Below are 22,649 nucleotides of genomic sequence, written 5' to 3' on the forward strand. Positions count from 1 at the left end.
TGGAACACAGGTTTTCTTTACCCCTAAACTCACTGTATGGAGGATGGGGGGGCTAAGCCTCAAATCATATGTAGATCAGAATTAAGAATATTAACTTAGGCAGGTGACACTGGCATGGAGCACGGAAACCCACGTTTTTATACTACAAGACATTCTTTGCTTGTAGACATTTGCCTGCTAACAGTGGATTAGGAAACCATGGTGGTGAGCAAAGGTTAAAAAGTAGTGGTTCCCAAATTTTTGATGTATGTCCAAATTAACTCGGGGGATCTGTAAAAATTACCGATATGTGGCTCCTACAACATCCAGAGTTAATTGGTAGGGGGTGCTAACAGGGCATCAGTAATTTTCAAGTCTCCATAAGTGATTCTAATTGGAACAAAGTTTGGCAATCACTGGGTTAAAGTCTAAGAAAACCTCAGTGATTTATTTGGATTGATACGCATTCCTCCATGCATATTGCCTCTGCTACTGTCCTCAACTAGAAATCCAAGGTAAAAGAACCCAAACGGAGCCTCTCAATAATCTTCACATTAGAGAACATTACCCTCTGGGACATATTAGAGCACATGACCCTCATCTTGTCCCCTTCTGACCTCCTCTCCCTCTCTGGCTTTGAAGTTGGCCTTTGTCTCTCCAGTCCCACTGCATCGATCCTGGCAGAGACCCTGGAGCCAAGCTCGCAAGGTTAGGCAATAAGCCTTTCAAAGGCCTTGTCACCCCAGCTGTGTCTGCACCCACAGCTGTAGGTCTCGAATTTCTTCCTCATTTGTACCATCAGCAATGATCCATGACCCCCAGGATGCCAATTCGCCCAACTGCCCTATTGGTTCTTGAGTTTCACCGCCATAAACTTCATCCTAGAGTTCAGTGTGGCAAAGGGGAGAAAGTTTGCAAAAACAAAACAAAACAAAAAAAACCAAAACAAAACTTGGCATGGAATCTTAGTTCTCGAAGTTCCTCCACTGGCTCTGGGGCACACTATCTTTTAGGTCAACACCCCATGTATGTGCCACAAGTGCCAAGGCTCTTCACAAAATCCTTCCTGATCTCTCGCAGATGTGATTTCTCCTCAATTTAAGCCCTCAGAAAACTTGACTAGTCCAGCCACAGCATAGTCCAGTTCAAGGGCATTATATTCAAGATTTATTGGATTAAATTTCATCCACACTCCTCACTAAACACTGTGACTTTGATTGAGTTGTTCAACCTTTCTGAAGCAAGACTCCTTTAAGTACAAAATTTTCTTGATGGGGGTTTGGCCCATATACATTAGATATAATGTATATAAAATAGGGGCGCCTGGGTGACTCAGTGGGTTAAGCATGGGACTTTGGCTCAGTTCATGATCTCGCGGTTCATGAGTTCGAGTCCCATGTGAGGCTCTGTGCGGACAGCTCAGAGCCTGGAACCTGCTTTGAGTTCTGTGTCTCCCTCTCTCTCTGCCCTCCCCCACTCACACTCTGTCTCTCTGTCTCTCAAAAATAAACAAACATTAAAAAAATATCTAACTCCGTGCCTGATACATTTTAGACATGTAATAAATAGTAGCCATTATTTCACTTTTTGTGGGTCCTCTTCTATCTTGCCTTACACTGTGGTTATTTACAGACTTCTTTGAGTATATTTTTTGTATGACAAATTCCATTAAAATGTGAACTGCATCTTGTTTTTGTTTTTTAGTTTGCAGTAAAATGATGCATTTTAGAGGCATTCTTTTGTAAATATTTTATTATTTAAGTTAAAGAAATATTTAAGAGTGTGACCTCATTATATTTGTTTTGACTTCTATACCAACAACATTTTTCTAGATTGTGTGGGGCGCCTGGCTGGCTCAGTCAGTAGAGCATGCTGCTCTTGATCTCAGGGTCAGGAGTCCAAGCCCTACTTTGGGTGCAAATTCGAAAGACAGATTGTGGACAAGGCAGTATATATACAAACTCTCTAAATCTATATGTATTGGTGACATTCGAAATATACTTGAATAGTTTAAGGTATATGCCGTGGGGCGATACTTATTCTATGCAGATTGCCACTGGAGAGAAAAGGATTAAAACCAAATTGAGGTGGAGGTGATTTTTCTACAGGGAGCTGTCTCCCCCAATCAGCTGTGTAACTAGCTGCCACTGGCTCTGTCCTTGCAGGCTCCTAGTGGAACACAGCCTGAGTGAAGGTGGATTTAAAAACAAAAACAAGCAAAAAAAAAAAAAAAAAAACCCAAAAAAACGAAACAAAAAACAAAAAACAAAACAGAACCCAGAAAGAGACAGTGGAGTTTATGATCTGTTCTCCAATTACATTAACTCATCACTCCCATATTATGTAACAGTCAGGATGCTGATAATGTAACAAACTACTTGCTCTTAGATTGAAAAATGTAACTGTGTGACTAAGCCACAGGGATAAAAGGTACAGAGTAGGGAACAGAATCCCTGGTATTGCAATATGTTTGTACAATACCAGGGGCAGGGGGAGCTACATTGGTGGTGAGCACAGCATGAAGAGCAGACTTGTTGAGTCACTATGTTATACACCTGAAACCAATGTAACACTGTGTGGGAACTATACTTCAATTTTTAAAACTATGACAATGTAATATAGCTTTGCCAAAGGAGACCTACACATCGCTCCCCAAGGGCTTTCCCCACAGTTCCAATAATAGATACTAAATGAATCAGTCTGTGCTTAAAATGTAAAAAAAAAATTGTTTTAAAAGAAAGCTGGTAAGGAAACCATGTGTAAAACAAGAGTTTATGAAATTCAAAACTGTGAGGCTATTCTATAAACCTACCAAAAGTTATTAGTTCCAATCTGACTTACTTTCTAGTAAGTTTCTTATTCGTTTGCTGCTCAAGTCCTGTGTTCTGGGAAGGTTAACCTACTACATCTTTGCTTTGTGGACAGTGACATGCAAATTTGATGCTAATCGTCTGTTTAAGAACTTCATTTTTATAAGCTGCATAACTTTCTCTGGTAAAGAGTTAGTTCCACGTACAACACAAGCAACTGAGGTAATATACTTTTGTCAATGTATCTACAAGACTGTTTTCTATTCCCCTCAGGAAATACATAAATTAAAAAATGTGAATAGGAGTAATGATATTCTAATGACAATGCTATCATCCAGAAATATTTACCTAGGATTCTGAATACTTGTTCCAAAATTGCGAACTCACACATGACATAATATAGACACTAACATAGGCACGTTAAAGAGTTAACCGTTTATTGAAAATGTAAAAGGGCCAAGCAGTGGGAAAAACCTGAGATGTGGCATGATGGATATTAAAAATGCAGCACCTCAGTGGTTCCAGTAATCGTATCTAGCAACTAGAAAAACGCAGCAAAAATATAATTAATGAGTCAATTTGCACACATTGGTATGAAAAGAAAAAGTTTAGAATTTAAGTATTCTTTTCAATCCTATTCTGTAAAATTTAAAACAGCATCTACAAATAATTTGATGGACACAAATATTTGTCCTAGCCAATTCTATATAAATGCACATTTTAATTTTAAACCTTTCGTCACTGCATATGTGTTTGAATAAGTGTTGACCTTTTAAAAAGTGGTTAAAAAAAACCTTTCTAAACAATTATAATCTTGTTTAACACTTCCAAAGGTACATTATCATACTCCCTCACTGCAGTGAAAAATCTCCGAGGGGGAAAAACAAGGGCTTGAAATCTACAAAGGGCAGTGAAGTCTTTCCCCCTCTTGGAAGTCACCTCAGTTTCTCAGCAAAGCCCAACTACCAATACCCTTCACTTTACTCTCAATACTGAGCTGAGAGTCTATATATACTCAGGCCTCCAGTTCGGGAAAGCCCTTCGCGGCCAATCAGGGCTCCCCGACCTATTGCGTCACACCTCCCCCCCAGGGTGTGACGTCAAAGGCAATCCCAGGCCAGCCACGTGGGTTGGAGCGCAGCGTTTCTGGGCAGCAGCTCGGGAGACGCCCGGCTGCAACGGTCCCCAAGCGTGGGGAACCGGGCAGGGAGGGGCCGGCAGGGCTCCTACACGCACCTTCTGGGCGCGCGGCTGCAGCGGCTCGCACGCCCTGGAGGCGCGCAGGGTCGCCGAGTCCAAGTACTCCGCGCGCGCGTTCGGGGGATGGAAAAAGAGGCGCTGGCACCTAAGCCGGTGTAATAGGACCCGGGTCTTGTAAACCCTCCTCCCCAGGCACCGCCTCTCCGCTCCCAGCCCCTCTTTCCAGCCTTAATTATCCTTTCAGCGCCGTTTCCCCTCGGCTGCGTTTCCCTGGCCGGAGGGGAAGTGCTCTCTCGCCTCCCCGTCCGGCCCGCGCACAGACCCTCCTTTCAGACCCGCCCTCCAGTTCACGGGGACCCGTTTCGGAGCCCTTGCTCACGCTGGGCGGGAACCAGCGTGACCAATTCCGCCCAAGGTGTTGATTATCCATCCCAACTCTGCCGCTGGCTCGCCTCCCACTTCGCCCCAGCTCCCGCGCACCCCCGTCCCCCCTCCCCAGGCCGGGCGCTGGGGACGGCACCCCCAAGCCCCCCACCCGCGCGGCCCCGCGCTGCAGCTGCGAAGAGAAGCGCCAGCGTGCTCGGTGCCACGTCGGAGTTGGCTCCCGGGACGTTGCAGCTGCCTGCGCTGCAGCGCGCGGTCCCCACGCACGCCCTGCCCCCGGGCGGCGGCGAGCAGAGGTTCGCGCGCCCTCCTCCCGCTCGGGTCGGCGGCTGCCACCGCCTGTGTCCGGGACCCCTGGCCCAAGTAAGGCTTCCGGAGCCGGGCTGAGCCCGGGCAAACCGAGCCTGACACTGCCTTGGGGTCCAGGGAGTGCAAAGGACGGGAAGCCCGGGAAAGTGGGAGTGGCCGAGCGAGGCCGGTAGCTGCGAGGAGGTGGCGAAGGACCCTCCTTCTCGGAGGGTCTCGGCTCCCAGGAGCTGGGAGTCCAAATCACTTTAACCCTTTGCATTCCAAGTAAGAAGCGGGTTTCCCACTTACAAGTAAAAGGCACTGAGCTGGCTGTTCCAGGGTTTTCCTCCCAACGTAGAGTGTGGGGGGAAAAGAACGGAAGGGAAGGGATGGGAAGGGAAGGGAAGGGGCAAAGGGGGGGGGGGGTAGCTGTGCGGAATGCATTTTCCTTGCACAGTGGAAATTCTGGTTTCCTAGCCCGGGAGCCCCTCTGCGGCTCCGGAAGATGAGGAGTGGAAAAGTACCTCTCGGGACGTGCAGTCTTTCCCAGGCAGAGAGGTTACCTGTGTTCCCAGAAAGGCAGCGGATTTCTGCCGAGCGCCGCAGGGATGGGGAAAGCCAGGGTTGTATTGCCAAGCCTGACAGTGATCTGAAATATCCCCTGATTTTCAGTCTGTTGGAAATTATCAGACCTCAAACTTCTCTGTCGAAAACTAGCTTTACGATTTTTTAACACTTATGTGGGTAATTTCTTCCCTCTCCCTGGCCTATTCGGGGGCCCTCCTGGTTCACCATATCGCGCCAGTGTAACGTACCTTGTTCAGCTCTTGGTCATAAAGTTGTCCTCAGACTGTCTGTGTGGTCCCGGAGGGTCGGTGGCGGGCAGTTTCCAAAATTGAGGTAATAAGAGATCAGATGAATTTGAGACGACCGGCCAAAAAAAATAAAAAATTTAAAAACAACATTTAAAAAGGATGGGGGGAGTCTGAAATGTTTGGTTCACCCCCACTTTAAAAGGAAATTTCACCACTATTCTTTTTAATATTTCCGTTGCACTTCAGTCTAATTCTTAAAAGAAAAATTTGTGCTTTAAAAATAAATTAACTTTATTTTTATTTTATTATTATCATTATTATTACTATTATTTTGCTCCAGTTCCCCCTCCCCTGATAACGGAAAGTCTCTTTTCTTTTTCGTATCAAGAAAAGCCCGGTGAAGTCTCAGCAGAACCCAGGAAGCGCAGAATCGGGAGAAAGTCTTTGGCTGGGGCTGGTTCAAGTCCCTGGTTCAATGGGCTGCTGGAAGCCAGGACTGGGTAATTCTTTCCAGACGTCTTGACTTCTCCTTCCTCGCTGTTGTTGCCTTTCTGCCTCCTCCAACTTAAGGGGGTCTTAACAAGTGAGCCGGTGGGTGTTTTAATAGGGCGGAGGAGGGAGTGGGGGTTGAGGGGAGTGGAGAAGGGAGGTGCGGACTGGGGAACCCGGGGGGAGGGAACTGGGAGCGCGGGCGGGCGGGCGGGAGGCGGGGAGGGGGAGAGGAAGAAAGAGAAATTGGCCATTCAAAGCCCTCTCTGAGCTAGAGGCCGGTTCTAAACTCCAATGAATTCAATTAACTTGATTGCTAACGTGTGCAGAGAAATGCACTGCGCACAGGCTGGCCACCACCTGATTCCCTCCTTCCCTCCAGCGACGGAGCTGGGAGGCCGCGCTTTGCAGAAATCCCTCAGCTCCGGTCTGAGTTACAAGGATTCCCTCTTCGCGATAAACTCCCCAAACGGTTTAACTAATTTGCTGTGAGGCCAAATGGTGCCCTTAGGCTACTAAGTAACAGCCCTGGGGAGAGATAGCTGGGAGAGGGGTGTGTGTGTGTTTGTGTGTGTGTGTGTGTGTGTGTGTGTGTGTGTGTGCGCGCACACCTGGAACCTCCGAACGCCGGCAGCGACTCCAAATAAAATCGGCCACAGGTCTACCGCGTGTTAACCCTTTCTTCCCAGTAGCTCAAAAGTTTCTGAGCAGACGTCAAGTGTCAAAGTCCTCCCTACACAGAAGTTTCGGTCTTGGGTGGCGGGAAAAGTGGAAACATAGTTATATTTTTTTCCTTCACTTGGCCCCCTCACGTAAAAACACGCAAGCAGCGAGCATTATAAAATAAAACAAAATAAAAATCGTGCTCCGTAGAACTCGAAAGTAGCGCGCTTAGAAAAAGCCATTTCCAAGGGAATGGCTTAAATGGCTTCTGCTTCTTTCGAGCTTTCTAAGAAAACGAGTCAGAATACTTATATTTGAGACGCTCTTTTCTCCATCTTTTCCCCAACGCCCTAAAGCTGGAAAGAGTCTTCCCGGTTACTCTTTTCCCCTTTCTTTCTCTTTGGTCCTCGCCAAAGCGTCTCCTGATGACTTAAAATGGACACTAGGTGGCACTGTTTAGGAAAAAATGAGAGTGGGTTTACAAATTCACTAATTTGGCCATTGAAGGTTCCGCTGTAATTATTGCAGGGTAAAAAGAGATTTCTTTCCTTTGCTTCCCCCCCCCCCCCCGCCCCCCCCGCCTTCCAAGGATCCTCTGAAGTGTGAACTGCTTTGGAACTCAGCTAGGCCTTGAAAAGTGGGGTCTTGCTCCTTATCACGTATTTTGGACAATAAGGAACAAGTCAAAACAGAAAAGCCGAGTAAACTAGGAACGATGCTTTTCAACAAGTTCGCGCTGGGTGTGGTGTTAGGGGATGTGCTTAGAGGTCAAGAATTTTATTGCAATACCAGGCCAGGTAGTCAGCCAACCTAGTCCCCAGGGGCCGACCTGCAAAGTACCGCGCGTTTCCGCCCCACCCGCACCACCACCACCCCCACCCCCCCTCCCGCCGCGGTTACACCTCTGGGAAGCATTGCCCTGGCCTGATGACTTCACGCTGGTCTGGGGAAACCCACTCACTAATTTTCCCCAACAAATCTTCAAGGCTTCAGCCTTTGTGTGAACACTGCCTGAGGTGATTCAACTCTTGAGGAACTGGCTTAAATTTGAGAGCCGGATTCATCCCACTTAGACTGTTTCTTGAATTTTAGTTGTATGATAGTTTTTAAAGGCTAAGTTGTAATTGAAAATACATTATCTGGGGGGCTCCTGGGTGGCTCAGTCAGTTAAGCGTCTGACTTCGGCTCAGGCCATGATCTGGCGGTTCGTGGGTTCAAGCCCCTCCTGGGGCTCTGGGCTGACAGCTCGGAGCCTGGAGCCTGCTTCGGATTCTGTGTCTCCTTCCCTCTGCCCCTCCCCCACTCATGCTCTGTCTCTGTCCCTCAAAAATAAAGCGCTAAAAAAATTTATTTAAAAAAACATATTATTTGACTTATGTACTCTTACATATAATGCGGATTAAGCCGATTTACGGGTACGGTGAAAATTGTGCGTGCCAAGTGTCTAGCTGTGGGACCCCACAGGAACACTCAATCTTAGCTCTAAATGTCTATGCTTATTATTTGTAATGCAGAATTGCAGATTTTTGCTCAGTAGCACTTAGCTGCCCCTTTGCTAATAGTTCCAGCAATAAGAACCTTTAGTAAAACTGGGTTTCTTTATTAAACAAAAGCACATTTGTTGTTTGTCCCCTTTTACTTGCAATTCATGGCCCATAAAGAAAAAGTAAAATGTTACCTGACTGTGAATGAATATAAAACCTCATTACATATCCATGCATTTCTATCAGTTCCCCCTACCTCAAGAGAATAGGGAAAAGGCTAGTACAATTTCAAGCCAGAAATGAAAGTTCCTCAAGGGTAGAATATTATATATATATATATATTTAAATATATCAGATTTTCTTTTTTTTTCTTTTTTAATGTTTATTTTTGAGAGACAGAGAGAGCGTGCGCTTGAGTGGGGGAGGGACAGAGAGAGAAGGAGACACAGAATCCAAAGCAGGCTCCAGGCTCTGAACTGTCAACACAGAGCTGGATGTGGGGCTCAAACCCAGGAACCATGAGATCGTGACCTGAGCCGAAGTCGGATGCTTAACCAACTGAGCCACCCAGGTGCCCCAAGAGAGACCTGAAATCCAAACCCTATCTTTGATTTGGGACTGTGTGATGTGGAATCTGTGTGATCCTCGAAGCGTATTCACCTCACTAGACCTTTATTTCCTAGTTGAGAAATGAAGAAAATATCTGCTTTACACTGTTGTTATGATGATATAATTTGTCAAATTATATTAGGAGATAAGGTAAGGCTAAAATCTACTCTTAGGTAATGTAAGCTAGGGGTTCCAAATGTAACCTAGTGGTTGCTAATAGAACCGTTGTGGGTATTCAAAAAACAGTACCCTTCTCCTGGCTTTCTATTCTGTATATTATTCTTGATGAGCATTGACTGAGGTTTTATCCTATGCTCATTTATTTGACCTACTTCAGCTTCCTGCTGTCATCTCACTGAATCTCATGGATTGAATATTTCTCTGTGCCCAGGGATACACCCAAACCTTCACATTTAACCAAAATTCCCTTCTGAGTCGTAGGCCTGAATTATGGCCACCAGCCATGTAGTGCTGATCCACAAGCAGCAAATTAGGGGACATGAGATTCAGTTACACAATCTACAGCACCAACCACCTGAATAACATTCGATAATTAATTTAAAATATAACTTCTATTTTAAACATGAGCTATTTTTTTTTAAATTTTTTTCTTTAATGTTTATTTATTTTTGAGACAGACAGAGACAGAGCATGAACGGGGGAGGGTCAGAGAGAGAGGGAGACCCAGAATCCGAAACAGGCTCCAGGCTCTGAGCTGTCAGCACAGAGCCCGACGCGGGGCTCGAACTCACGGACCGCGAGATCATGACCTGAGCTGAAGTCGGATGCTTAACGACTGAGCCACCCAGGCGCCCCAAACATGAGCTATTTGGATCAGCAGATGACAGGTGTTTCAGGTTTTGACATCCTAACTCCTACCTTATACAACTTCTACTTACTATGTTGTTGACTACACAAGACAACGTAGCAAAGAAATTCAGAGGTAGGAGTTTTACTTTAGTTAATGTGAGTTAGTATCTTGTTGCTGATCTCCCTCCTCCCACATCACAAAAGAAGTGCTCACTATGTCTGAGAGGCAGTTTCCAGAAAAACGATTTGGTACCTTCACAATTCCAGGCATAAGGGGCTCTCAACTTTTTGATGTAAAGGACCTCTCTATACATTCTTAAAAATTATTGCAGACTTCACAAAGCTTTGCTTATAGGGTTTATGTTTATCAATATTTACCAGATTAGATATAAAAGCTGACTGAAAGTTTTAAAATATTTACTAGTTCATTTAAAATAATAATAAACACAATGGCTTGTCAACTTAATAACGCTTTTGTGAAATGTAACATTGTTTTCCATTTTTGCAATCCCTACTATCTGGCTTAATAGCAGACAGCTGGATTCTCATATTTGCTTTAACATCCAATTGTTGTTTTGACTGAAGTATATAAAAAAATCTGGCTTCAAACAGATATGTAATTGGAAACTGGAGAAGTATCTTAGTCGTCTTTTTAGATATTCTTTGACACTATGTCAAAACTTGACCAGTAATAATTTTCTTTATTTTTTATTTTTATTAAAAAAAATTTTTTTAATGTTTATTCATCTTTGAGAGACAGAGACAGAGCATGAGTGGGGAAGGGGTAGAGAGAGGGGGAGACACAGAATATGAAGCAGGCTCCAGGCTCTGAGCTGTCAGCACAGAGCCTGACGCGGGACTCGACCTCAAGAACCGTGAGATCATGATCTGAGCCAAAGTAGCATGCTCAACCAACTGAGCCATCCAGGCACCCCAATAATTTTTTTAAGTAATAAAAATAATAAATTTTTTTCAATGTGGGGCTCAAACTCAGGATTCCAAGATCAAGAGTCTCATGCTCTATGACTAAGCCAGCCAGGCACCCCAACAAATAGTAATTTTATTTTTATTTTATTTTTCTAATGTTATTTATTTGTGGGGGTGGGGCAGAGAAAGAGGAAGACAGAGGATCCAAAGGAGGCTCTGCCCTGGCAGCAGTGAGCCCCAGGTGGGGCTTGAACTCAGGAACCGTGAGATCATGACCTGAGCCCAAGTCAGACACTTAACCAACAGCTTAACCAACTGAGCCACCCAGGCGCTCCCAAATAGTAATTTTATAAAGGTAAATTGCAATGTTGTATCTGAAACAATAGTAATGTAAATAAAAAATAAAACAATAGGAATGAACTTTGTATACTCTGTTACATTAAAATCTGTTGGTTTACTTTACAATTTAAATGCATCCTTTACAACCATTAATGAATTTACATTGTGAATTGATTCTTTGGAAAATACCCTTTCACTGAGTAATGCAGAATTTTCAAATGTTGATGTATTTCCTTATTCTATATACATTTGAGATGTAACATTCTCTAAACCCTAAGACTGTACCCCAGTAGGGATTAAAACACAGCATTTTTCAGCTTTAGAAAACATAGAAGTTTGTGAGTCTGAGCTGTGCAAAAATGGAAAGAGATTGAACTGGAATTTAGTTTTCTAGATCCCAGTTTGGATAATGTGAAGGAGTTTCCAGAATCACATAGATATCAGACTACTTTTCGTGTTAATTCCAAGGCTAAACTTTGAGGCTCTCTTTTTCATTCAGACCAAATTTTGAAAAGGGTATGGCTAACTGTGTTTATGACTAAATTTGAAGATGTGAATATAGGGAGATATGGAAGCATCTATCAGACATCCAGGAAATTAGAATAAACACATTGGAAAAGACCAAATACTTACTGATTCACTGATAAAGGTAGAAGAGGATAGTTTATATTTTATTATAGTTTTTGAAGATCTTACCATATCAGAGTAGTAAATTATCAATTGTTGATCATTTCAGATTACATCCTGATTATTATTAGAATTATGTTGTAAGGATTATTCAAATGAAAGAAAAGGGATGGAAATCCCTTTCTCATCAGACACTCTTTGTAACCAGCTTCTAACATTCCTTTCCATGAGTGAGGAAACTATCTTTAAAATATTATATGACTTGGGGTGCCTGGGTGGCTCAGTCTGTTGAGTGTCTGACTTCGGCTCAGGTCTTGATCTCACTGTTCATGAGTCCGAGCCCCGCATCGGGCTCTGTGCTGACAGCTCGGAGCCTGGAGACTGCTTCGGATTCTGTGTGTGTGTCTCTCTCTCTGCCTCTCCCATGCTCTCTCTCTCTCTCAAGCATAAATAAACATTAAGAAAGAATAAAGAGGGATGCTGGGCTGGCTCAGTCAGTAGAGCATGCGAGTAAGATAGTGACTTCTAGCCCCACATTGAATGTAGAGTTTATTTAATTACATATATCGAAAGAAAACTTTATCTTTTGGAACTGCACCTTAAACCACTGAATATGTGGGAGCTTTACTTTCATATTATTGGTCTATCAAAATTTTTTGATAATTTTTAAAATTATTTTATATAAATTTTAATTTTTTAAATTACCTCCAGGATCCTATGTATTTCGGATTGGAGGGGGAGCAAATTCTTTATACATTTATAATTTGGATTTTTCTGACTCAGATTACAGAAAAGGACAAAACTATTTATCCTCCTTGATTTGAATGCCAACGATTTCTGTCAATGAGGATTTATTATTTACATGACAAATCGATAAAAGCAGAAAGTGTTACTCAAAGGGAAATGTGTAGTCTACTTGTCCTTTGATATTTTAATCCTAATCCTAATGACCAAGGAGAAGATGTTATAATATCTGTGTCCACAAGCAGTTGCTAATAGTCTTAATTGTGAAATTAGATTAAGTAGCCATATTATTTAAATGATCTGCCTTGGAGATTTTCACCTTAGTCCTGAAAAGATTAACAAACTTTCCAGCTTTTTAAAATCTTAGAAAAGATATGCTTAATTTCTATAAACTAATGTTATTTCTGATTCCATATTCCATATTCCATTATTTCTGATTCCTTATTCTAAACTAATTTATTTCTTACTAGTTGTTAAAGTTTTCTAGGTAGAGGGAACCCGTTTTTATAATTAAGAAAAAAACTGACCCTGTTCCCAGAAAAGTGAATATTCACTCAAATTTTTCCATACTATTTCAGGGGGTTCACAGATTGCTTTCTCCAAAATCTGTTCATGGAGGAACTAAAAATTCCCTTGTCCAAAAGAAGTATTATTCAGTCTTTGAAAATATCACATCTTCCTAATTCGTTACATCATATACTTAAAGCTTTAAAAAGAAGACAAAGGGGGGGGGGAACCCTAAGTGAACCTTTTCTTTTCTCTAATGATTCACACTAATTTTCTTTTTAAAGCCTAAATTGGGGGAGGGGAAATCTCAAAGGACTCCTAGGTATTTGGGAGAAAGCTACCCGAGAAGAATAGGAACCAAGAAATACAAAATTTTTCAAGAATCCATCCCATTTAGGCTTCCTCAGGCATTGAGAACTGCTTTTATCCTTTTAGAAAAACAACAACATCCAAACTTTCAGGGTGAGAAGCCTGCCTTCAAATACAGGTGGCTGAAATCCTTGGAAGGAAAAACCCTGAACCAATTCAGTAAAGTGAGACTTCCTACCTTTCTCCAAGAGAGGTGTTAGCTCCAAGACCCAATTAGCAGAATTACCATTCCAATGGCACCTGAGACCCGTACCGCCACCTTCAGTCCTAAAAATACCATTAAGAGTCGTCACTCCATATGCATGGCCTTAGTCACTTCCTGCCTACCACAGGTATCAGGATAATTTGGGGTTAAAAGCAAGGAATTGTGATGCTATTCAAAAGAATTCCATTTTTCTGAATTATGCACACGTCCTCACCCATAGCATTTTTTTTTTTTTTCGAGGATTTTAAAGTTTCAGAGTTCAGCCCAGATCGCTGGTTTTGAGAACTCAATAGGCCAGGGTTCCATCTACGTATTTACGCGTAAGCCAAGAACCAGTACACATTCTGATTCGGGTCCTGACTCACCTCTTGCAGATAGCACCTGTTGTTTGTTCACACCAAATTTGTCAGGCTGCTATTAAGCAATTTGGGAAGTAGCCTTATTGTTTGTTTTGAAAAGCCAGGTATCTCCAAGAATCCGAGGTGAAAAGAAATTTCAGAACTCAAAGTGTGGACTGAGGGCGGCCTCCCCTGCAATTACTTGGCTGCTTTTAAAACTACAGACTCATGTTCAAACCCTAGACCTACTTCATGCAAATTCATAGCAGTGAGTCCTGGGGACGAGCCTATTTTGAAAGATTCCTCAGGTAATTCTTAGGCACTCTGAAGCTTGGGAACTTCTGCTTTAGAGATGAAGAGATCATTTCCTGGGCTTTTTACACATAGCTCTTTAAGATTCGATTTTTGTCCCTAACTGTGATTGGATAACAAAAGAGTAAAAATGCCTCTTTTGCAAAATACAGCTGAATTGTGAGTTCCAAAGAATATCTCTTTTAAAGCCAGCATCTTTGTCTTGATGAGGCTTATCTAATCAATACGTTATCTGCTGGCATATTAATCCAGTGATTTCCACCCCAAGGAAGGTAATACCAAGTGTGAAAGTGAGAGCTCTAAACTCCCACCACCTGTCTCGGGCAATGCTATATGGTCTTGGGCAAATCGCTTAATCTCTCAAAGCCTCAGTTTCTCTCTCTGTAAAATGGGTATAGTAGGAAAACTTGACTTTAGAAGTTCATGTGAGAAGTAAATAAAATTATCCACCTAAAACTCTGATAAGTGTGCAAGCAATTTTAACCAAAATTATTGGTGTCGTTGAAAACACTGTTAGGTTGAAATATAAGTATCTAAGAACTTGCTCCTTCGCTGCTATGGAGATATTCAGTCTTCCCAGTCCTAGAGGGCTTTTTGCTCCTATTTTTACTGATGAGGGAGCATGAGGCAGGCTAAGGGGCAAAGAACAAGCTAGCACACCCGCCCCCCCCAACCCCAGGTGGAATATGTGTGATATTTCTCAGACAATCCTGGCTGCCCAAGAACAAAGGAAAGGGGCTTAAGTGCTTGGCATGGTAATGTGGGAAACTAAGGCAATTAAAAATTAAATTCCTTACTGCCTATAACCCATTGACAAGTCCTTGAAACTGGCAGAGTGACCTCCCTCTAGGACCTCAGCTGCCTGGAGGATGACACTTTGCTAGGGGCCAAAGAGAAACTTAGCTTAATTATCCCAATCTTGAGGATCCTTTAAATATACTTCCTTTATCTCAGCTAGCCCAGGATATGCTGGCAATTGGACTCCAACTTATGGACCCCTGATATACATCTGAAGGGTCTCATGACTGAGGTTTTACAAAACAGCAATAAATGATGTTTTCCTAACAACAGGTAACCACTCAAGGTCCTGGAAACTTTGCTTCCAAAATTCTTTAGAGACTTACTCTATCCCTGACCCCCCCCCCCCAACCTGAGGGCATGTAATGAGTTACCCATCAGGATCCCATGCAACTCTTCCTGCCCATTGGTCCTGTCCCCATGCTTTAATAAAATCACCTTTTTTGCACCAAAGACGTCTTCAGGAATTCTTTCTTGGCCATTGGCTCCAGACCCCACAACCCCCCCAGGACCCCAAAACTTCATCACTAGCATTGCTCAGATTTCAAAAAGTTCAAAACCTGCGAATCTCAAAGATTTAAAAGCTGCAGATTTGGTTTTTAATTCCTAAAGAAAATCCTTTTACAATAAAGTTGAGTACCAGAAGTAAGTATGCAGTTCATAAGGAATTTGCTATCTAAGTATTCACCAAGTTCTAAGAAGCCCCATGTTTAAGAATTAAACGCCAAATTTAAAATACTTCTTTGAAAGAATCCAATGTTCTTTTTCTTCCACGATGTATTTACCAACTTAGAAGCCAACTTAGATGGAGCATCTGGTTTTCAGCACACTCTTGCTTTACACCTGTGTTTCCTGCTGAATGTTCTGAGAGGTCAAGTGACTTGCCCCAGGTCATACACAATGAGTCAGTGATTCAGGCCTGATTGAATCAAGGGTTTTTATGCCCAGGCTTCTGGCAAGTTTCTTTGGTAGGAGTGTCCACAAATAAATGGTTAACTGAGATAAATATTTACACTTCTGCTTTTAGAGCAAAGAAGAGAGATACATTTGCTATTTCTTGGGTCATTATTAAATTTAAATTTCTAAATAAAATAAGAAATATTCTAAATATAATAACTTGAACGTGGCTTACCAACTCTCTTCCAAATAACTAAATTTATGCTGTTTAACTGACGATACTGAGTTGGAAGTATAGCAGGAGAGTTTGTCTCTTGGAAATACTGGCCAAGTTGGTCTACGCTCCGTCCTTGTTCCCCAGTTTGAGTTACTGTGTTCATTGTTGCCAAGTATTCATTCCCCAAAAGCTTATCGATCATCTACTATGTGCTTATCAATCATCTGTCCTACAGTCTGGCCACTAACATTTGCAGGACTCAGCACAAGAGTACTAGTGAAGGCTGATATGCCATATATCTAAAGGCCTAATATCTATAAATCAAACTGGCTTCCTTTTTCCTACTCCAGGCTACATCCTCTAATGTGATGGTGTAACCAAACCAACCAAGGTGAGTTCTCTCCCTCCTGAGTCAGAAACTGCCCCAGGTTGAGTTGTTGTACAAAGAAAACTCTTATTTGCAGTAAACAAAGAGATCACAGAATGGGTTCCAAAGCCTGGCTCCCCTGGAGAGGGTGAATGGGTTCTTTTTGTTTAGGGTTAGGATGAATAGTTAGATAGGGAAGGCTTGTCATTGTATGTAAAGATGGGCATAAGGTCCTGGATGGGCCTTAAGGAAACGTGCCTACACTTTGTGTGTTATGTAAGTGAGGCTGAGGCTTCTCCTTGGGTGGAGATTTTAGTATTATACTGATGTAAAAATAATGGTAGGTCATTCCATAGGTCACTCCATGGTCCATCTGCATAGGCACCAAATGGGTTTAGCTCAGAAAGTCTGGGGGCGCCTGGGTGGCTCCGTTGGCTAGGCGATCGACTTCAGCTCAGGTCATGATCTCGCAGTTTGTGAGTTCAAGCCCTGTGTCGGGCTGTGTGCTGACAGCTCAGACCCTGGAGCCTGCTTCAGATTCTGTGTCTCTCCCTCTCTCTACCCCTCCCCTGCTCATGCTCTGTGTCTCTCTGTCTCTCAATAATAAATAAATGTTAGAAAGAAAGAAAGAAAAGAAAGAAAGAAAAGAAAGAAAGAAAGAAAGAAAGAAAGAAAGAAAGAAAGAAAGAAAGAAAGAAAGAAAGAAAGAAAGAAAAAGAAAGAAGAAAGTCTGGGTGGTCTGGGCCAGCTGGAGACCTTGTCAGGGCAGTTGCCATCACCTGAGAGGTGGTTTCTGGTTCCATTTGCCTGAGTTAAGAGTTAAGCTGGAGAAAAGGGATTAAGGAAAATGTGGGACAAACATTAGTGAGTACAAGAAAGTGGACAGTCTATGTCAGGTCTTGTGGTCTAGCTGGTGACAGGGGCCTTGAACATATGTATTGTATGAGTACCAGCTTACACGGCCAAGTGCCTCCACTGTTCCTGAAATCAGGCACCACAGCATCCTTCCTCGGACCCCTGACCTCCAAGGGTGGAAGCTTTTGTTAGCCCTGGGAATAGGCTCAGAAATAAGGTCTTTCCTCTAAGTGTTGTACTGCCAGGAGCTACACCAAGGCATCCACGCAAGACTAAAATTTTATGCCGTGCAATCTGAGTATATCATTCACCTAAAATATCACCACTTTTCATCATCAGCTCAGCAAAGACCCAAATTCTTTGTCTGATATGGCCTTAAACTTTCCAACCTGATAGCGAACTTTCCCATTTACAGTGTTAGAAAGAAAACCCCAGGTCCAAAATGGTGTTACTTAGGCTAAGTCACCAAATCTGGACATCATACCTAACCTAATTGCAGTTTCAGCCTCCCGCAGAAATATATGTCTTAGGGAGTCAGTCAGGAATTTTCTGATCAGTACCAATGAGGCAATCTATCACACGGGCCCTCTCCATATCCCCCAAAAATGAGGTAATCCATCTAACAAGACCCTTGCCCTTCTCCCTAAAGGAATGTGGCCTTGTCTGGAACAGTCTTTTCTTTTGTTAACTTCTTTTGTTAACAACCTCCTTCCTATGAAAACCTTCTGTTTTTACACCTCCTCAGAGCTCCCCTCTGCTTGCTAGATGGGACGCCGCCCCACTCATGAATCATTTAATAAAGACAATTAGATCTTCAGATTTCCTCGACCGACTTTTTGTTCTTTGACAACAGTGTGCTTATGGTAAGCAAGTTAGAGCATGTTTCCATCCCAATAACTTCCTCTGTTTGTCCTTTCTTTTCTTTTTTTAAATTTTTTTTCATGTTTATTTATTTTTGAGAGAGAGAGGGAGAGAGAGAGAAAGAGAGACAGAGAGAGAGAGAGAGAGACAGCATTAGTGGGGGAGGGGCAGAGAGAGGGAGACACAGAATCCGAAGCAGGCTCCAGGCTCTGAGCTGTCAGCACAGAGCCTGATGCGGGGCTCAAACTCACAAACTGCAAGACCGTGACCTGAGCTGAAGTCAGACACTTAATTGATTGAGGCACCCAGATACCCCTCTATTTGTCCTTTCTGCCTAAAATACTTTTTCAAGGGCACCTGGGTGGCTCAGTGGGTTAAGCATTTGACTCTTGATTTCAGCTCAGGTCATGATCTCAGGATTGTGGAATCAAGGCCTGCGATGGGCTCCGTGCTAACAATGAGGAGCCTACTCAGGATTCTCTCTCCCTCTCTCTCTGCCCCTCCCTCCTCTCTAAAATAAGATAAAATAAAATAAATATAATGAAATTAACAATAAAATAAAAATACTTTTCCTATCTCTGCCTGGCTTGATGTTCTTATTCATCTCCCTTTATCTTTATGAGACTCCACGCTGTTCTTTTCATCACACTTATCCCTAACGAGTTGTGTGTTTACACTAGTTTTGCTTGTGAATTCTTGAAGCCTAGTCCTATGGCATTCACTTTCTTTCAATTCTTTGAAAATAGCTTTCTTGGGGGCACCTTGGTGGCTCAGTCAGTTAGTGTCTGACTTCAGCTCAGGTCATGGTCTTGGCAGTTTGTGAGTTCGAGCCCCGTGTCCAGCTCAGAGCCTGGAGCCTGCTTCAGATTCTGTGTCTCCCTCTTTCTCTGCCCCTCCCCTGCTCACACTCTGTCTCTTTCTCTCTCTCAAAAATAAATAAATATTAAAGATTTTAAAAAATAGCTTTATTGTTTTTGTAGAAATGATGCTTATTTGTTGTAAGTGAATCACACCACAAGAGAGTGTAAAAAGAGAACTGACACTCAGAAGTGTTGCCAATCTTTTCATATAGATACATGGATTGATGTATAGAAGTTACAAAAAGAGGAACATTTATTTTTTGTACCTTTTTTTTCAATTGTTACAGTGATCTACATAGTCTTTTTAAATGACTGCTTATTATTCTATGCTACTAATACTTCAGAACATATTTAACCAATCTCTTTTGCTTAATAGTTTATTTTATTCTCCGTTATCTATTACAAAAATATTGTAAGACATGTTTTCCATTTTAAACTTTTTCAGTCGTGTACCATTATCCCCTTGGCATAGATTCTTCTTCTTCTTTTTTTTTTTTATTAAGTTTATTTATTGATTTTGAATGGGGCAGGCCGAGAGAGAGAGGGAAAGAGAATCCCAAGCAGGCTCCATGCTGCCAGCACAATCCTGACATGGGACTCCGTCCCACGACCCTGAGATCATGACCTGAGCTGAAATGAAGAGTCAGATGTTTCACCAACTGAGCCACCCAGGCGCCTCATCCCTTGGGATAAATTCTTAAAACTAGAGCTTCTGGGGGCACTCAGCTGGCTCAAGCATAGAGCCTGTAACTCTTGACCTCAGGGTTGTAAGTTTGAGCCCCACATTGGGTATAGAGATTACTCAAAAATAAAATCTTTTTTTAAAAAAAATTTTTTTTACCGTTTATTTATTTTTGAGACAGAGAGAGACAGAGCATGAACAGGGGAGGGTCAGAGAGAGGGAGACACAGAATCTGAAACAGGCTCCAGGCTCCGAGCTGTCAGCACAGAGCCCGACGCGGGGCTCGGGCTCACGGACCGCAAGATCATGACCTGAGCCGAAGTCGGCCGCTTAACCGACTGAGCCACCCAGGCGCCCCTCAAAAATAAAATCCTAAGAACAAACCAAAGCAAAAACTAGAGTTTCTGTCATGCCAAAGCAGTTGTGACATTCACTTTTGTGTCTCTTGGAGCACCTGATGTGAAGCCTTAAAAATAATAGATATTAAAAAAATATTGGCTACTGACTGACCTATAATATGATGGACCTAATGCAATAGTATTAGATGTTCTGGGAGGAGCCAACCCAGACTTATGCTACTTGTTTACATAGACAAAAACTGCAGGAAAAGGCGGTGGAGAAGGAAATGGTAAGATTTAAAATAAAAGGAGCAAAGGGCACCTTGAGTGGCTTAGTCTGTTGAGGGTCCAACCCGTGACTTCAGCTCAGGTCATGATTCCAGGGTCATGGGATCAAGCCCTGTGTTGGGCTCCGTGCAGAGCCCGCACAGGATTCTGTCTCCTTCTGCCCCTCTACCCGGCTCGCACGTGCACATCGGCTTTCTCTAAAATAAACAATAAATAAATAATTTTTAAATAAAAAGAGCAAGATACATTTGCAGTGAACATTACCTGTGTCTATTTGATATTCCTAACAACGCTATGAGAAGATAAAACTGATCTCGTTACTTCTGTTTCGCAGACGAAGAACTTGAACTCAGAAGACATGATTTGCCCAAGGTTACCCGACTTGCAGAAGGAACCTCACGCTTTGTTTCTGCTCCAGTCCAGTGTCTTCTCAAATGCTCCGCTTTGCCTTTTAACTAAATAATGGCTTTCCACCATTTCACTTAATAAAGTACTCTGCCACAGGCATTGGCTTCTTGGAATCACTGTTTGCACAGGCGGTCTCTCCTTTTGCCAGTGGGAAAACCCAAATTGGAGAAGGCCAACAACCTTCTGTTTCTTCAGTGGCCTCTAACTGGCCAGCTACACCTGAGGGTGACTTGGCTTTTCTCGGTGAAGATTGCAAGTTTGTTGAAAATCTTGTGCCTTGTTTATTTTTTTTTTTTTTGGTATAATTTTTTAATGTTTGTTTATTTTTGAGAGGGAAAGAGAGACAGAGCACGAGCAGGGTAGGGGCAGAGAGGGAGACACAGAATCCAAAGCAGCCTCCAGGCTCTGAGCTGTCAGCATAGAGCCCCACTCAGGGCTCGAACCCACGAACCACAAGATGGTGACGGGAGCTGAAGCTGGACACTCAAACGACTGAGCCACCCAGGCGCCCCTCTTGTGCCTTGTTTAGATGAGGAAGGAATGTGTCCTGCCTATTTAAAACATGTAATTCATTTTAGTCAGGGACAGGCTCTGCCCTATTCTTTGATTAATCCCTAGCATCTAGCACACTGCCCAGTATATGTAGATCCTAAAAACTATATATATTTATATAAAAGGAGGGAAGGAGCAAGGAAAAAAGGGAGTCTAATGTTTATATCTTCTACAAAACATTATTCTTTTTTTTTTTTTTTTTTTTTTTTTTTTATTTATTTTTGGGACAGAGAGAGACAGAGCATGAACGGGGAAGGGGCAGAGAGAGAGGGAGACACACAGAATTGGAAACAGGCTCCAGGCCCCGAGCCATCAGCCCAGAGCCCGACGCGGGGCTCGAACTCACAGACCGTGAGATCGTGACCTGGCTGAAGTCGGATGCTTAACCGACTGCGCCACCCAGGCACCCCATACAAAACATTATTCTTGAACAATAACTGTCATTGGCTTATTTTTATTTATTTTTTAAATGTTTTATTTATTTTTGAGACAGAGACAGAGACAGAGACAGCATGAGCAGGGGAGGGGCAGAGAGAGAGGGAGACACAGAACCCTGAAGCAGGCTCCAGGCTTTGAGCTGTCATCACAGAGCCCGATGTGGGGCTCGAACCCACAAACCATGGGATCATGACCTGAGCCGAAGTCGGATGCTCAACCGACTGAGCCACCCAGGCGCCCAGCTTATTTTTATTTTGACAGATGAAATTTTAATCATCCTCAAACATCTACAGTAACTCACCCAAGTACGATTAGATCAGTTTCCAAAGGTTCTTTCCTCTTTTGTCTCTCTCCAAATATTCCTATTTATATTTTGAAATATAGGCTATAATCTAAAAGGCTAAAAGTTTTTATTTTGGGGGGAAATGGTGACATTAGGATCAGTGGGGAAAAATGATTGTGGTTTAAAAATAATTGTTTAAACAAATTGGCATAAACTGTGCTAATTCTTAACTTTCACACATATTCCTATTCTTTGTAGAGACTACCAAAAATGTTTTCTGTTGCTATACAAATAATATCATTAAGGTGAGATAAATATAATTATATATAATGCATAATATAAATGTGTATAATATATAAAGAAATATATACAGATATATATAAACTCTTTCTCCCCACCCACCCATATATCCACATTCTTTAAGTAAATTGACCATATAGGGAGGATTTACTAGGCAGTCCCAATTTCAAATATTCTAAACCTTTATTCACTTGCTATATATCATCCCATTCATGCAAGTCTTGAGTGTACGAGAAAAAGTGGCGTCAATACCTATGGCTCATAGAAATAACATGTTCTGACAGGATAATAAGGAAACTCATCGGCATATATTAGTCAGCTGAGGCTAAGTTATACTACGGTACAAAAAAGACCCCAAATCACAGTGACTTACGAAAGCAAAGGTTATTTCTCAATGTATTTGTGTCATTGACTGAGGCTTTGCTTCATGGCTCTTTACTTTGGTGTCCAGGCTGAGAGAACAGCTCCTGCCTGGGACATTCAAAGGAAGAGAAGGTGGCAGAGGAGGCTGGATTTGGGCCGCTTCTGCTCAGAAGTGACACCACGCTTCTGCTCCCAGTTCATTGGTTTAAACAAGTCACGTGGACAAAGCTGACATCAAAGGGG

General features: G+C 42.6%; 1 protein-coding gene across 1 annotated transcript in view; it reads right to left on the bottom strand.

The window, feature by feature from the left end:
* Positions 1–5,865, bottom strand: part of HAS2 (hyaluronan synthase 2) — a 30,424-nt gene extending 24,559 nt beyond the window's left edge. The window contains exon 1 of the mRNA XM_058698942.1: positions 5,477–5,865. The gene's annotated coding sequence lies outside the window, so the exon portion shown is untranslated. The remainder of the gene's footprint in view (positions 1–5,476) is intronic.
* Positions 5,866–22,649: the final 16,784 nt, after the last annotated feature.

This window comes from Neofelis nebulosa, chromosome 14 (assembly GCF_028018385.1).
Source record: "Neofelis nebulosa isolate mNeoNeb1 chromosome 14, mNeoNeb1.pri, whole genome shotgun sequence".
NCBI lineage: Eukaryota > Metazoa > Chordata > Mammalia > Carnivora > Felidae > Neofelis > Neofelis nebulosa.